This window comes from Capsicum annuum, chromosome 11 (genome assembly GCF_002878395.1).
Source record: "Capsicum annuum cultivar UCD-10X-F1 chromosome 11, UCD10Xv1.1, whole genome shotgun sequence".
Classification (NCBI taxonomy): domain Eukaryota; kingdom Viridiplantae; phylum Streptophyta; class Magnoliopsida; order Solanales; family Solanaceae; genus Capsicum; species Capsicum annuum.
Genome location: NC_061121.1, coordinates 89,651,937 through 89,666,230, shown reverse-complemented (window position 1 = coordinate 89,666,230; position 14,294 = coordinate 89,651,937).

Genomic DNA, 14,294 nt, shown 5'->3' with positions numbered 1-14,294 from the left:
GTTGGTGGTTGTGGTGTTGGTGTAGGGTCCCTGAACCCTCTTGATGTATAAAGATGCTACTAGCTAGGCCTAGAGGCCTCGGGGTGTATTTCTATCTCTAATTTAAGTACAATTTGGGGATAAAGTAGATTTTTAAGTTTAGGGTTGGGAAATTCCCAGTTTTAGGAGTAATTTTAAATTTTTTTGTTTTAGGTAAGTGAGATATTCTTCTTGGTACTATGTATGATTACATGATGCAAATGTTTTGGTTGTAAAAGCATGTTGATTGTGTGAATTACTACTTTTTAGACTCCTAGGTTCTTGATTAAGACTCTTGTACGTTGTTGTCTTAATGTTGAATTCATGTGTTTGTTTGGTTGAGAGTTTATAATAATCCTACTTGAGTTGAGCATGTGTCATGTGTGTGTGAGGTGTTTGTATATTCCTTATTGCACTTGATGTCTAGAACTTTCCTGGTGTGTGTGCAAAAAGAAATAAAGAGTGTGGGTTGAGGACATGATATAGGCATTTCTTTGGTGGCCATGTTTTATCCCTTTTTCATACCTACCGTTGTGCATAATCCTAGTTAGCCCCATTGATCCTTTGGCTTATTTTCTTTCGCAGCCTCATATGTAGCTTGTATCCCCTTCTTTAAGCACTTTAGTTGAAATTAAATTGAGTTAAGGAGATTAAAATTCAAGTAGGAAAAAGGTGAAAGTGAAGCCACAAAGTAGTAGTTATTGGTGTGTACAATTGGTGTGTTGTGGTTGGGAGTGAACGAAATTTGTGGTAAAAATTGAATTATGAATTAACAGACGATACACCCTTCCATATTTTATGTGAATGAGCTTAATGAGATGGGGCAAAACAGAAGATATGGTAGAAATAAGTGGTGGAAATTAGTTGTTAGAGGTGAATTGAATAAAAAATGTGATGTATTAAAGCACTTAGGGAAGATAGTCACTATTACTGGGTTAAAAGAGACTTGACAAGCACCTAGCTCAATTTCACTTTTTTTTCTTCAATTTCTCAAACTCCTTACTAAATCAATTTTTCATTAAAGCACTTAGGAGTTTTTGGATCAAATTATGGTCTATCAAGGAAGGGGATTAGGCTACATATGAGGATACCAAAGAAAATAGGCTAAAGGCTCAAAGGGAGTCAACTAGGATAATGCACAAAGGGTAGAACAAATAGAAAGTATAAAACAAGGCTATCAAAGAAATTCTAAATCATCTCCTAAACTCACATTCTTTATTTTTCTTTACACACACACTGTGAAAGTTCTTGATATCACATGAAACAAGGGATAAACAAAAATGTCACACACACATGAAACATGCTTTTGACTCACATAGGATCATCATGGACTCCCAACCAAACAATCACATAAATTAAATTTTAAGCCAACAAGTACAAGAGTCATAAACATGAGCCTAAGAGTCTCAAAAATAGTAATTGACTCAATTAACATACTTTTAAAACCAATCCCACTTGCACCATGCAATAAAAAAATAGTACCAACAAGAATATCTTACACAAAATTTTTTAAATTGAGCCAAAATTTGGGAATTTCCCCACCCCAAACTTAAAAATCTACTTTGCTTCTAAAGTGAATTTAAAAGATGAGATAGAAATATTTCCTGAGGACCTTAAGCCTAGCTAGTAGCATCTTTTGCATTTATAGGATCCGCAGTACCCTACACTTAGTCTTCACCATGCTTCAAGCTCAGGTTTCCAGTACTCAGACTTCCTATCAACCTACGACTCAACCAAAAACAAAAACTACATGAAATAAAAAACTAAAAACTAAAAATAAAACATACCTTAGCTTGGGTTGGTTCCTAAGAAGATCCTGATTTAGTGTCGCGGCACGACCCAGCTCAACTAAACCAAATTCCGTCATCTTTTTCCTCACACTTAGAGGCCATCTTACTATTTTCTTCACCCCTATTGGGTGTGAACTTTCAAGAGCAGCAAAATTTTCAACTTTATTCTTTTTAGGCTCATCAATTAACATCAGCTCAGGCTTATGAGGTAGAAGCTTAGGATGCTCAATCAGGTAGTCAAAAAAGGTCTTTGGTGGAATAAACACCCCACACTCATCCCCTTTAATCACATTTATCATATACAAATCTTTATATTGGGATGTTAGTGTGGGTACTTTGTATATATCAAATACCACTACTTCATCCTCTACCCTCATTTTGAGCGTGCCTTCTTTAACATCAATCAATGCTCGTCCGGTTGCCAAAATTAGATGCCCCAAGATGATTGGTACCTATTCGTCTGCCTCAAATTCAATAACAATAAAGTCAGCAGGAATAATGAATTTACCAACCTTTATGAGGACATCCTCTATTATTCCCTTCGGATAAGCAAATGATCCATATGTCTACTGTAGAACCAAAGTAGTCAATTTAGGATTTCCCAAGCTCAATTTTTCAAATAGAGATAGGGGCATCAGATTTATGTTAGCCCCTAAGTCACTCAATGCATGGACCACTTTACTTCCAATTTGGATAGAGAGAGTAAACTTCCTCGGATCTCTTAATTTCTTGGGGATTTTTTGTGTCATTACCACGGTACACTCTTCAGTGAGTGTTATCTCCCCCACATCCTACAATTTCACCTTATTAGCAATCATATCCCTCAAGTACCTTGCGTACTTGGGTATACCCTACAAAATATCTAACAATGGTAAGTTAATGTGAAGTCCTCTGAATGTGTCAAAGAACTTCTTAAACATTGCATCCTTCTTTGCTTTCATGTGCTTCTGAGGGAAGGATAGTGGCGGTGTCTTCTTCACTTCTAGTTCAATAATTTTTTCTTTCAAGTACTCAGACTTCCTTGATTTTTCAACAACTTCTTCATTTACCTGTTCAGTCACCACATCAACATCTACCTCCTTAGTTGCCTTCGGAGGTTCTCCTTGAAGAACTTTACCACTTCTCAAGGTGATTTCTATAACCTGCTTTGCATTATCTGTATCTGTTAGTAAACCACCTTGTGGCCTAGTAGTTAATGCTTGTAATAATTACCCCAACTACAAATCTAAACTTCTTGTGGCCGCTTGCTGATTTTTTATGTTTGCAGTCAATTGTGTATGAGTAGCTAGAAGCTACTTCAACATATCTTCCATGTTGCTAGTTAACTGATTAATTTGGTCCTGTGGTTGCTGAGTTTGTTATTGTTGTGCATTCCAAGGCTGAGTCTACCACTTCGTGTTATAGGGATTACCGTAATTTTGCATTTGAGCCTTACCTACATACATCACTAATTCTGGATTGGAAGCATACATAGTTGCTAAATGACCACTATTACCACACACTTCACACCAACCTATAGCTTGTTGGATGGCACTAACTGTGGCTATAGGTTGTGGAACTCCCAATTTAGGCTGTTGAACTGAGTGTTTATCATATTTTGCAAAGCTACAACCTGAGCGGATAAGGCTATGAATTGGTCCACCTCTAATACACCCGCAATTCTTTTGTGGAACTTCTAGAATCTGAGTGCCACTCTAGATTTCCTTGTTCTATGCGGTTCAACAATGTGTAAAACTCATCATAAGTCAATTATAGTGCTTGACCACTAGCAGATGAATCTAGTAAAATCTTCGTATTGTAATCAAGTGCTTCTACAAATATATGAGCAAGTACCTCATTGGATTATTGGTGATGTGGACAATCTCGAAGAAGGGCCTTGAAGCATTCCCAAACGTGAGATAGATTTTTACTAAGCTTCTATTTAAAGCTCACTATCTAACTGTGAAGTCTCACAGTCTTGCCTGATGGAAAGAATCTGATGAGGAACTTTTTGGCTGTCATCCCATGATGTGATTGAATTGATCGGCTCCACATTCAACCATCTTTTTTCTTCCCCCAATAGTGCATGGGGAAATAGTGTAAGCCTTACATAATCTGTACTCACCCTAGTTGGAATGAATGTGTCAGTAGGCTCAATGAAATTCAGCAAGTGGACTTGTGTATCCTCGTAAGAAAGCCCTACAAACTGTCCACTGCTGATAAGAAGTTGCACCATATTATGATTTAACTCAAAATTCCCCCAGTAGATGGTCTTTGAATTGGGGAAGTCAAGTTCGTCAGAAGTGGGACTGCCACTTCTTGAATCGTCCTGTGTGCTTGTTGTTCTACAGCCATTATAACAGGATTCTCTTAGTTTTCTTGGATTTACAGAATTTGAGGGAGAAGGTGTGCTTCTCTCCTTCTTTGATGAAAAAGTTGCTTCGGTTCAACACTCAGTTCAACCAAGTCCTACTTCCTTGCCATCTTTTGTAACCTATTTCCTGCAAAAACAAAACCAAGACCAAGCATAAAAACCACCAAATAAATCTAAAAGTAAAACTAAAATATAAAGTTGCCAAATATCAAGTCCCCGACAACGGTGCCAAAAAATTGATTGTGCCTAAGCGTACACGCAAGTGTATGTGGTCTTATCAAATAGTAAAGTGGCCTAATGAAAGCCAAGTATCAATCCCATAGAGACTTGGTTGAACATCAATTTGATTTCAGTTCACAATTTAGATTCAACTGGTGCAAAAAGATAGTTTATAAATTGCAACTAAAGTAAATAGTGTGTAGAGTAAAGATCTTGGACAATCAATAGGGGTAAAACCCAGGGTTGAAGTACTTAGAACAATCATACTATGTTATAGACTTTCATTCATTAATTCACTTATCTTGGTTTTTGATTCGTAGGATTCATGGCATGATTATGGTCTCCCAACCTCTAACCAATTACCTAATATGGACATTACAACTATATCGTTGAGCGGGGATGTAATAATCCAATTAATTTATTTAAGCTATCATCCTACATTTGAATCAAGTAAGGTATCCAAGTACATCCCTATCCTAGACATACTCTGTTCAATCCCACATTCTATCTGCCTATTCCCTCTTCCGAGTTCACAAGGTTGACAATGGTTGTATTCTAAGGGTGATTAAGCCTCACAGTAGTTAAAATAAGATTGAACACACAACCAACAATGATAATAAAATCAATGAACTTATATCATAAACATAGTACTCAAGTATTCTACTTCAACCCCCCAAAATAGGGCATTTAGCCACGCATAGTCATAATTGTAATCACTGTTTGTAATTAACGACTAAGAACATGAATGAACTAAATTAAAATGACAGAAACCTAAGTTATAGAGTTGTAGAATCCTCCTTGATGTTCCAATACATCCAAAGATGATTAATAATATGCACAAAGATGTATTTATAGTATGCACACAAGCCCAATCCATATAGGATTCAGATTCCATTCCTTGGCCGTGCCTAAAGTTTGGTCGCAATGCAATGCTTACATTGGATAGGGTTCATGATGCAAGGATGGCTTGGGTCAATCATGGGTCATGACACGAGTCTAGCTTGAGTCAAATTGGGGTCGCTACATGCTCCTATCGCGACACCTCTCTGGAGTTTGCTTTTAGAAAATTGGTTAAGTGTTGGACGTTCCTCCATTCATCCTTGACATTGTGGTGAATTTTCCATGGTTTTACAGCCTCCAATTAATCTGTATATCATCTTAAACATCTCTCAAATAATCCTACAAGAATACACCACACTAATTAGAGGTTCAAATAACACAACATCCATCAAAGAAAATAAAAAACAAGAGCTTAGACTAGGTTGATCTCCATGATCTTCCACTTCAAGTTTCATCTCTATATTTGACTCACTTGAAGTTTGTACACTCCCAATAGGTTGTTCGACATATAATGTCACCATTAAAACCATTTAGAACACATTAAACACCATAGAATCCAACAAAAGAGACTAGACAAGCACCTAACTCAATCTAGTAACACTAGTTTTATCGATTGAACTCTAAGTGATCCAATTAAACCCGAGCTTGTTTGAAATACACTTTGCACATTGTACTCATACACTTTATCACTTAGATGCTTATTTATATCAATATAAATACCTTAAGCACTCACGTTTTCCTCAAAATAAGGTGAAATAATCTAGAATAATAACACTAGAGTACGTAAATACACCCAACAGTATACCCTCTCGTTCATATGGGCACATGTACTAGGGCCCTACCAGCTAGGGAAGAGCTGGGTTTTCATGACCCAAGACTACCCCCCAGTTGTAACATGGTGCTTGGAAACACAAGTGATACCAAGCTAATCCATGAACTGACATATTTCTTGAGAAACTAATTTAAATTGTACAAGAATTAAATTTACTTAGTTGAAACATAATCATTAGAACGTCTGAATAAATGTAATACTGATAAGGTTTACAATATTTCACTGAAGAAAGAAACTTGAATTACATGTAATGAATCTGACTGACTATCTATGAAGGCTCTACTATACTGACTGTAGATGGTTGGTACACACCTCCAACTAACACTAATCAATACATATGAATAATCAAAATACAACACATGAACTGCAATGCACTGGAGTCCCAGAAATAAGGGACCTTATCACCTGCAGGCAGAATCTTGAGATCTGTTTGACCCTAGTGTGGGGACTACATATGGTACCTATATTATAAGACAAAATAACACATAGACATATATGTGGGTCAGTACTTCTGGAAATAAATGAGTATGTGGACATATGAACTAAATCATGGAAATAATGAAAAAAGCATTAAAACTGAGGATATAAGTTATTTGCTAAAACATACATTTAAAATATTGTATATGTAAAAACTATGTCATAGTGAGATTTATAAATCACGAGCTTAAAACAATTCTGTAAGTTGGGAAATAATAAAACATGAATCACTGTATGTTAACCTCATGTAAAGCTGAATACGCTCTAAAAATAAATTAAGGATCATGTATGGATGCTGAGCATGAAAACATAAACATATAAAACTGAGAATGCAAGACCAAGTATATCAAGTATTGACATAATCTGAATAACTGAATAACTGATATCTGAATAACTTAAATAGTCTATAAATTGACTAAATAAATACAAAAAATCTGGCCACTTGGTCAAGCAAACCTAAACTGAGATAGACGGAGGATTGACTGAAACAATGGGAGTGATTATCTAACCAACATAAATCAAGTGAGCTATCATGGAGTCTAACGTCTGACCAATGTTTAAGAGGGGTGTTCTATCCTTTCCATTGGAGTAGAACCTAAACTAAAGTAATCACTAAACTGAGCCCTTATTAGTAAAGGGAAAACACTCAATGGCGAGGCCCTTAAAACTACGGTGTCATGTAGTTTCTGGGTAAGCAGGATGCACTAAAACCATATTTCCCTCTTGGTGATAAATCCTACTCCAAACTGAAAGACATAAAAATACTAACTTGTACATGCACTGATAACAGATAAGCTTAGGTCATGATATTTCAAAAATAACAGTGCGTACAGAGTCTTAAGTAATCATAAACATGGAAACAAATTGTAACATCATGGTCATAAAAAACTGTGTATAACTATAAAATCATTGGTCGACTAACTCATTACTTGAAAATTCTAAAATGTAACTAAACATGTAGGAATCAGGTGTTCATAACCCTCTAGCACACAGTGATTAAAGAATTCAATAACAACACTTAAAATAGTAAGGTTAAGCCATAATTAAAAGACCAAAACGATGAGATATTTCAACAGTCTTAAAAATTTCATGAATATAAACAATGGAATGATTTAATCTAGGGAAAATATCATGTTTATGCTATTTAAAGCATAATTTGAGAATTTGACATGATATTAAGTGAACATGACTTGGGGTTTTGAAATTCAAGCATGTAGGAGCATGATTCTCATAGAGTAAAACTATTAGCATAACTTTAATGTAAAACAATGAGGAAACATGGATGAATTTAATAATTTCCATTGAAATTGATCATAAATTAGAGTTGATTTCATACTTGAACCGAAAAGAAGGTTTTTGGGCTCAATGAGTGAAAGGAACCTATTGATCAATTCCCTCACATACCTTAGTTATATGAATTCTCGAAGAAATCTTGAAATTGGAACTTAACTTCATGAGTTCTTGAGGGAAGTAACTTGATCTTTGAGGCTGGAGAGATGACATTATGAGAAAACCCTAATATTAATGTTCTTGAAAATGAAGAGGATTAATGACATTTAAAAATGATTAGTAATGGCTAATAACACCTAGTGGATGATTTAAGTCATGGGGAGTAATGTTTGGGGTGAGGAAAAGACCAAAATACCCCTAGGGAAACTAAATAAAAATTGCAGAATTTTTCAGTTGATGACTTAGTTGATAGCTGATCAACTAGTTGATGGATTATCAACTTAGTCATCAACCTATAGATGGTCTTGGACACTTACTGGTTAAGGTTGTAACTTAGTTGATAGCTTGTAAACTAGTTGATGGCTTATCAACTCAGTCATCGCCTTCTCTTAATAATCTGGTCAAGGATGTCGATAAGGTTGATAGCTCATCACATAATTGATAGATTATCACCTAAAGTCATCACCTAGTAGCTCGATTTGGTCACATTATGATTAAGGAATAAGAAGAGGTTGATATCTCGTCACTTAGTCGATGTCCTATTACCTCAATCGTCACCTTTTTAAAAGACAGACACTCTGAAGTAAAATGAGGATAACTTTGTACTCCAATATTAGATTAAGGTGAAACCAGATTCTTTGGAAAGAAGACTTGAAGATATTTCCTTTTATATATTTTAGGACACCTGAATCATTATATTATACAAGTTACATGCATTTAAAGTGAACCCTAGTTTGAGAATCTATTAAAACTCTATCGATAGAAAAGTCCTCAACTCGTCTTTGAGTTAGGACATTTTAATGAACTCCATTCATATAAAAATATATTCCCATACTATATAATTGATAATCATGCATATATATACATAGAATAATTGGGTGTAGTTCTGTATACAGAGGAGCAACGGTTTGAATAATAGACCAAAAATGTTGAGTGTTACATGGGCACGTATAGCCCTTGGGTGCTTCTTATGTTATGATGGTTGAGCTACACAATCAAGGCTATGTTTTATAGTTTAATGACCCTTCAGGTCATATACAAGGATATTCCCATACTATATAATTGATAATCACACATACATAGACATATAATCATTGGGTTCATGTCTGTATACATAGGAACAACGGTTTGAATTCTAGCTTGAAAAATGTGGGGTATTATATTATCTCCCACTTGGAATCATTCATCCTCGAATTATGGTCAGAAAATTACTGAAGATTTAGAAGCGTAGAATAACGTTTACATGACATGTCTTCTATTGAAGGATATAGCTTAATTGAAACATTATTCTATCATGAAACTGATTTTTGAGATGACTTGACTTTATTAACTATAAGGAACTGATTCATGATGGGAGTTTAGAACTCACATGAAATGTTCATGATAAGATCATGCATATAGAACTGTGAAGTAATAACCTATTCAACAAAAATTCCTAGAGTTACTAAGGATGGAATAAAGTATGTAACTTCTCATTAGAAACTATCCCTCTACAAAGTAAGTATAGAAACCAAAGGAAAAAGGGCTTCATGGCATCACCAAGTACATTATTAAGCATGAATCAAGAGATAATGAGACTTAGGTCATACAAGGGGTATTGCTATGTCTGAGCTAGAATAGTTGAAAAATTGAAATCATGCACTGAACACTTATGAACTGAATTATGACTAAATATCTAAATCAGAGACATGATGCATGGCCTGAACTGAATTTGCAATTTACATGGATGTGAATGAATTATCTTATGGACTATCCATATTTACGAAACTTCGGATAGTAAGACTAGATGGACAGACGAAAAACCATAGGAGATTATCTGTCTAATTGCTAACCTGAATTGCTGGTTGTATCGACTGAATCATACTAAAAGTTTATGCTCCACAGGTGTATTTGTCTAATACTTTTCTAAGAAGTTCTAATAATACTAGAGAGCAACATATTTTTTGACATGACCTAAATAAGATATCTGCATAAGGAATCAAAACATGGATAAAACTCTATAATCATGGACTATAGTCCTATAAACATAAGCTAGGAGAGAATCACTTTACCTTAGGCAATACAACTGCTAACTTTAAAGCTTAGACACACTTCTCAAATACTCCCTCAATTATAATTATCCTCTTAAATAGTATGCTTATTGGTTCAACTTGTAATTCTTACATGGCCATTGATAACTCCATCTATTAAAGTCTGAGCTAAACTAAATTCTCTTACCATGTTCAAGCCTACTCAAAGTCACAAGGTACCACACATAATGCCATAATACTAGTGTAAACCAAAAATTCAATATCCTATGTGATTTCAGAGCATCATCTCAAGAATATTACTCCTTATAACTTCAACGACTAACTTCAACCTCTTACTAGGAATTCATTAACTCACAATGCGTCCATCCACTTCTATACACACATAACATTCAAGCCTATCATTATAACCACATATGAACTTCTAGTCAACTAATCCTCCTAGGAAATTTTTTTTTTGTATTCTCTAATACCTCTATCAACAACCACTTCTATGCACTATCCCTATGATCACACACATAGAATTTTCAATTAACCATGACATATACAAAAACCTTTACCTCAATCTTTCTTCACACTTATATCCTTTGATAAAACAAGAAAACAATAATCTTTTCATAGTATGGAACATTTACTCTCTCCCATCTACCCAATTTTATGTCACTACTATCATTTCAATAGGTGAGGTCACTAAAAGGTTAGAACATAAGGTCCTAAAGCATAAAAAATACTTTGCATAACTCTGACAGTTAACTGAGGCCTGAGAAATAGAGTATCAACACCATGAATATGTTAAACATATCTAAACTAAGGACATACATGACATAATATGAATTTTCGATTGTCATTAAGGGTGAACCATAAGTTATAAGAATTAAGCATACTGTAAAGCATGAGTACATGAGTTATGATCTTTATGACCTAAGTTTTGAGTTGATGATTACATTGAATATGATTTGTACTACTGAGCAAACTAGAACTCCTTATACTAGGGACTAGAAGCTTACATGATTTTCTATAAAGTGCATGAATATGAGTTATGATCCTACACTGACTTGTAAGGATTGATTAGGTTTCATAATGACTGAAGTATAAAAACTTGTACCGGGAAAAGAAAGGAGTCGGGCATCATTCTCCCTTATTATTGCTCTAAAACTCATTGGCATCACTACTAGAATCTGATAGCCTTACTTGTTTTCAGGTTCTATCATCTCCCCTTTAGCTTTAAGCCATAATTCTAAGTCTATGGACCCTTTTGATAAAATCCAAATTGAACTGCAACCTCTCTACTCTAGAGTGTGACATATAAAAATACACATAAATAGTAAACTCACCCTAAAAGTGTAAAACCCACTACTAGTACTTCTTTCTGACATAGAACTCTTAACTTTCTATAGCCCAAATAGTCATCATATTATAACTTAAAAACTTACTAACTTCAAATTATCGAGAGTATCACCATACCCTTAGCTCACACCATCTAGAATTTCAAACTCTTCTTTCTATTTTCTCAATCTTCCAAGATTCAAACTTAGATTCTAACACTTAACATGGATATCCATATAAATACTCATACACTAATACCCACTTACCACTACTAAATAGGAATCATGAAACACTAATCTACACAAAATTTTATGAACATACTCAAACTCAACAAGCTTCTCTATCATTGTGGTCATTGCCTAATCTCTATCCCAACTATAGCATTAACACACTCTAAGTCTCAACTAACATGAAAAATCTCTCTTAAAGTGCTATTAAACAAACAACACAACACCTTCCTAGCTCCATGAATACATTATCTACTAAAATCAAATAAACACTATCCCCACTTTAGTGCTCTTAAACTTTTGGGTTCATGCTTCTAAATCTTAATCATATACTGTCATAGGATTCTGAGAAAGGATATGAGGGCATATTTGACTTAGGATTAGTGCATAATTTTCATGAGAATGAATGAAATCTTTTAGTCTTTGGAACATAAAGGAAATGATGGGATCCTTTAAATAATGCAAGAAATCCCCTAACTTTCAATGGAGTCTATTTAAGAAATCTCTACCAATAGGAATTTAAGCTTGACCGTTTCTATTACCTTGAAAATAAGGAAGGTTTGACATGAATAGAGTAAGATGAGAATCTATCTAAGTTTCTTAAAGAATATGTCTACAGCATGACTAAGATTTGAAAGAAGGGAAATATTTCTTAAATGCCCTATAAAATCTCGAATAAAAGTACAAACATCTCCATACCATTCTGTAAGACTCTACTAGACATGGCTTTATAGACACCCTAGGACTCTTGGACTTTGAGCTCTAATTATGAGGTTTATTAGGACCTGATAAAAACTAAATTTACTGAGCGGAAACATGATCATAAGAAAGTCTAAATAAATGTAATACTAATAAAGTTTACAATATGATAAAACTAAAGAAAGAAACTTGAATTACATGTAATGACTCTAACTAACTATCGATGAAGCCTTTACTATATTGGCTATAGATAGTTGAGACATGCCTCCAACTACCACTAATAAATACATATGAATAATTAGAATACAATACATGAACTATAATGTACTAGAGTTCCCAAAATTAGGGAACTTATCACCTACTGGCTGAATGCTAAGAACTGTCTGACCCTGGTGTGAGGACTATATCTGGTACCTACATTATGAGACAATGTAGCGCATAGATTTATATATGTAGGTTAGTACTTCAGAAATGTACTGAGTATGTAGAGACATGCACTAAATTATTGAAATATTAAAAAAACTTTACAACTGAGGATATAAGTTATTTGCTGAAACATACATTTAAAACATGGCTATACATGAAAATTGTAAGTCATAAAGAGATTTATAAATCATGAGCTAAAAATAATTTTGTATGTTGCGAAATGGTAAAACATTAATCACTGAATGTAAACTTCATGTAAAGCTGAACATGCTATAAAATTGAACTGAGGATCATGTACAGATACCGAGCATGAAAACATGAACATGTAAAACTGAGAATGCAAGAACATGCATAAAATATACTGACATGATCTAAATAAATGAATAATTGATATCTAAATAACAAAATTAGTCTATAAACTAACTGAATAAATTCTGGAATTTAGCCACTTAGTCAAGCAAACCTGAACTGAGATAGACAGATGATTGATTGAAACTGTAGGAGCTATCACCTAACTAACATAAACAATGTTAGCTATCATGGAGTCTAACATTTGACTCACATCGAGGAGGTTTGTTCTATTCTTTCCATTGGATTAGAACCTGAACTGGAGTGATCACTAAGCTGAGCCCATAATGGGTAATAAGAAACACTCTCTGGTTAGGCCCCTAAACCTATAGTGATACGTAGTTTCTGGTGAAGTAGGACATGATGAACCAACACTTCCCTCTTGGTGCTAAATCCTACTCCTAACTTAAAGACACTAAAATACTAATGGGTACATACATTTATAATTGATATGCTTAAGTTATGAATTTTTAAAAACAACAGTGCCTGTAGAGTATGAAGTAATCATAAATAAGTAAATTGATAGTGTTTATCATTTTCATAACAAACCGAGCATAAATATAAAATCATAGGCAGACTATCTCATTACTTGAAAAGTCTAAAACATAATTAAACATATAGGTATCGGGAGTTTATAACCTTCCAACACTGAATAATTACAGAATTTGATAACAATACTTAAAACAGTGACATAAAATCATAATTCAATGACCCAAAACATGAGATATTTCAACAGTCTGATATATTTCATGAATGTAAACATGGGAACGAGTTAATACTAGGAAAACATCATGTTTATATAGTTTAAAGAATATTTTGAGAATTTGACATGATATTGACTTAACATGACATATGGTTTTTAAACTTTAAGCATGTAGGAGCATGATTCTCATAGAGTAAAACTATTAGCATAGATTGAATGTAAGCAATAAGGAAAGATAGATGAGATACATAATTAACATTGAAATATCATAAATTAGAGTAAAATTTGTGCTTGAACCAAAAATAGGGGTTTTGGCTCAATGGGTAAAAGAAACCCATTGATGAATACCCCACATCCCTTAATTAGATGAATTCTTAGAGAAAGATTGAAATGGGAACTTAACTTCTTTAGTTCTTTAGTGAAGAAAATTGAACTTTTAGGCTTGAGTGATGTTTTGATGAGAAAACCCTAATCTTGATGTTCTTGGGAATGGAAAGGATTAATGGTATTTAAAACTAATTAGTAATGACTAAAACACATATTTGATGATTTAAGTCATG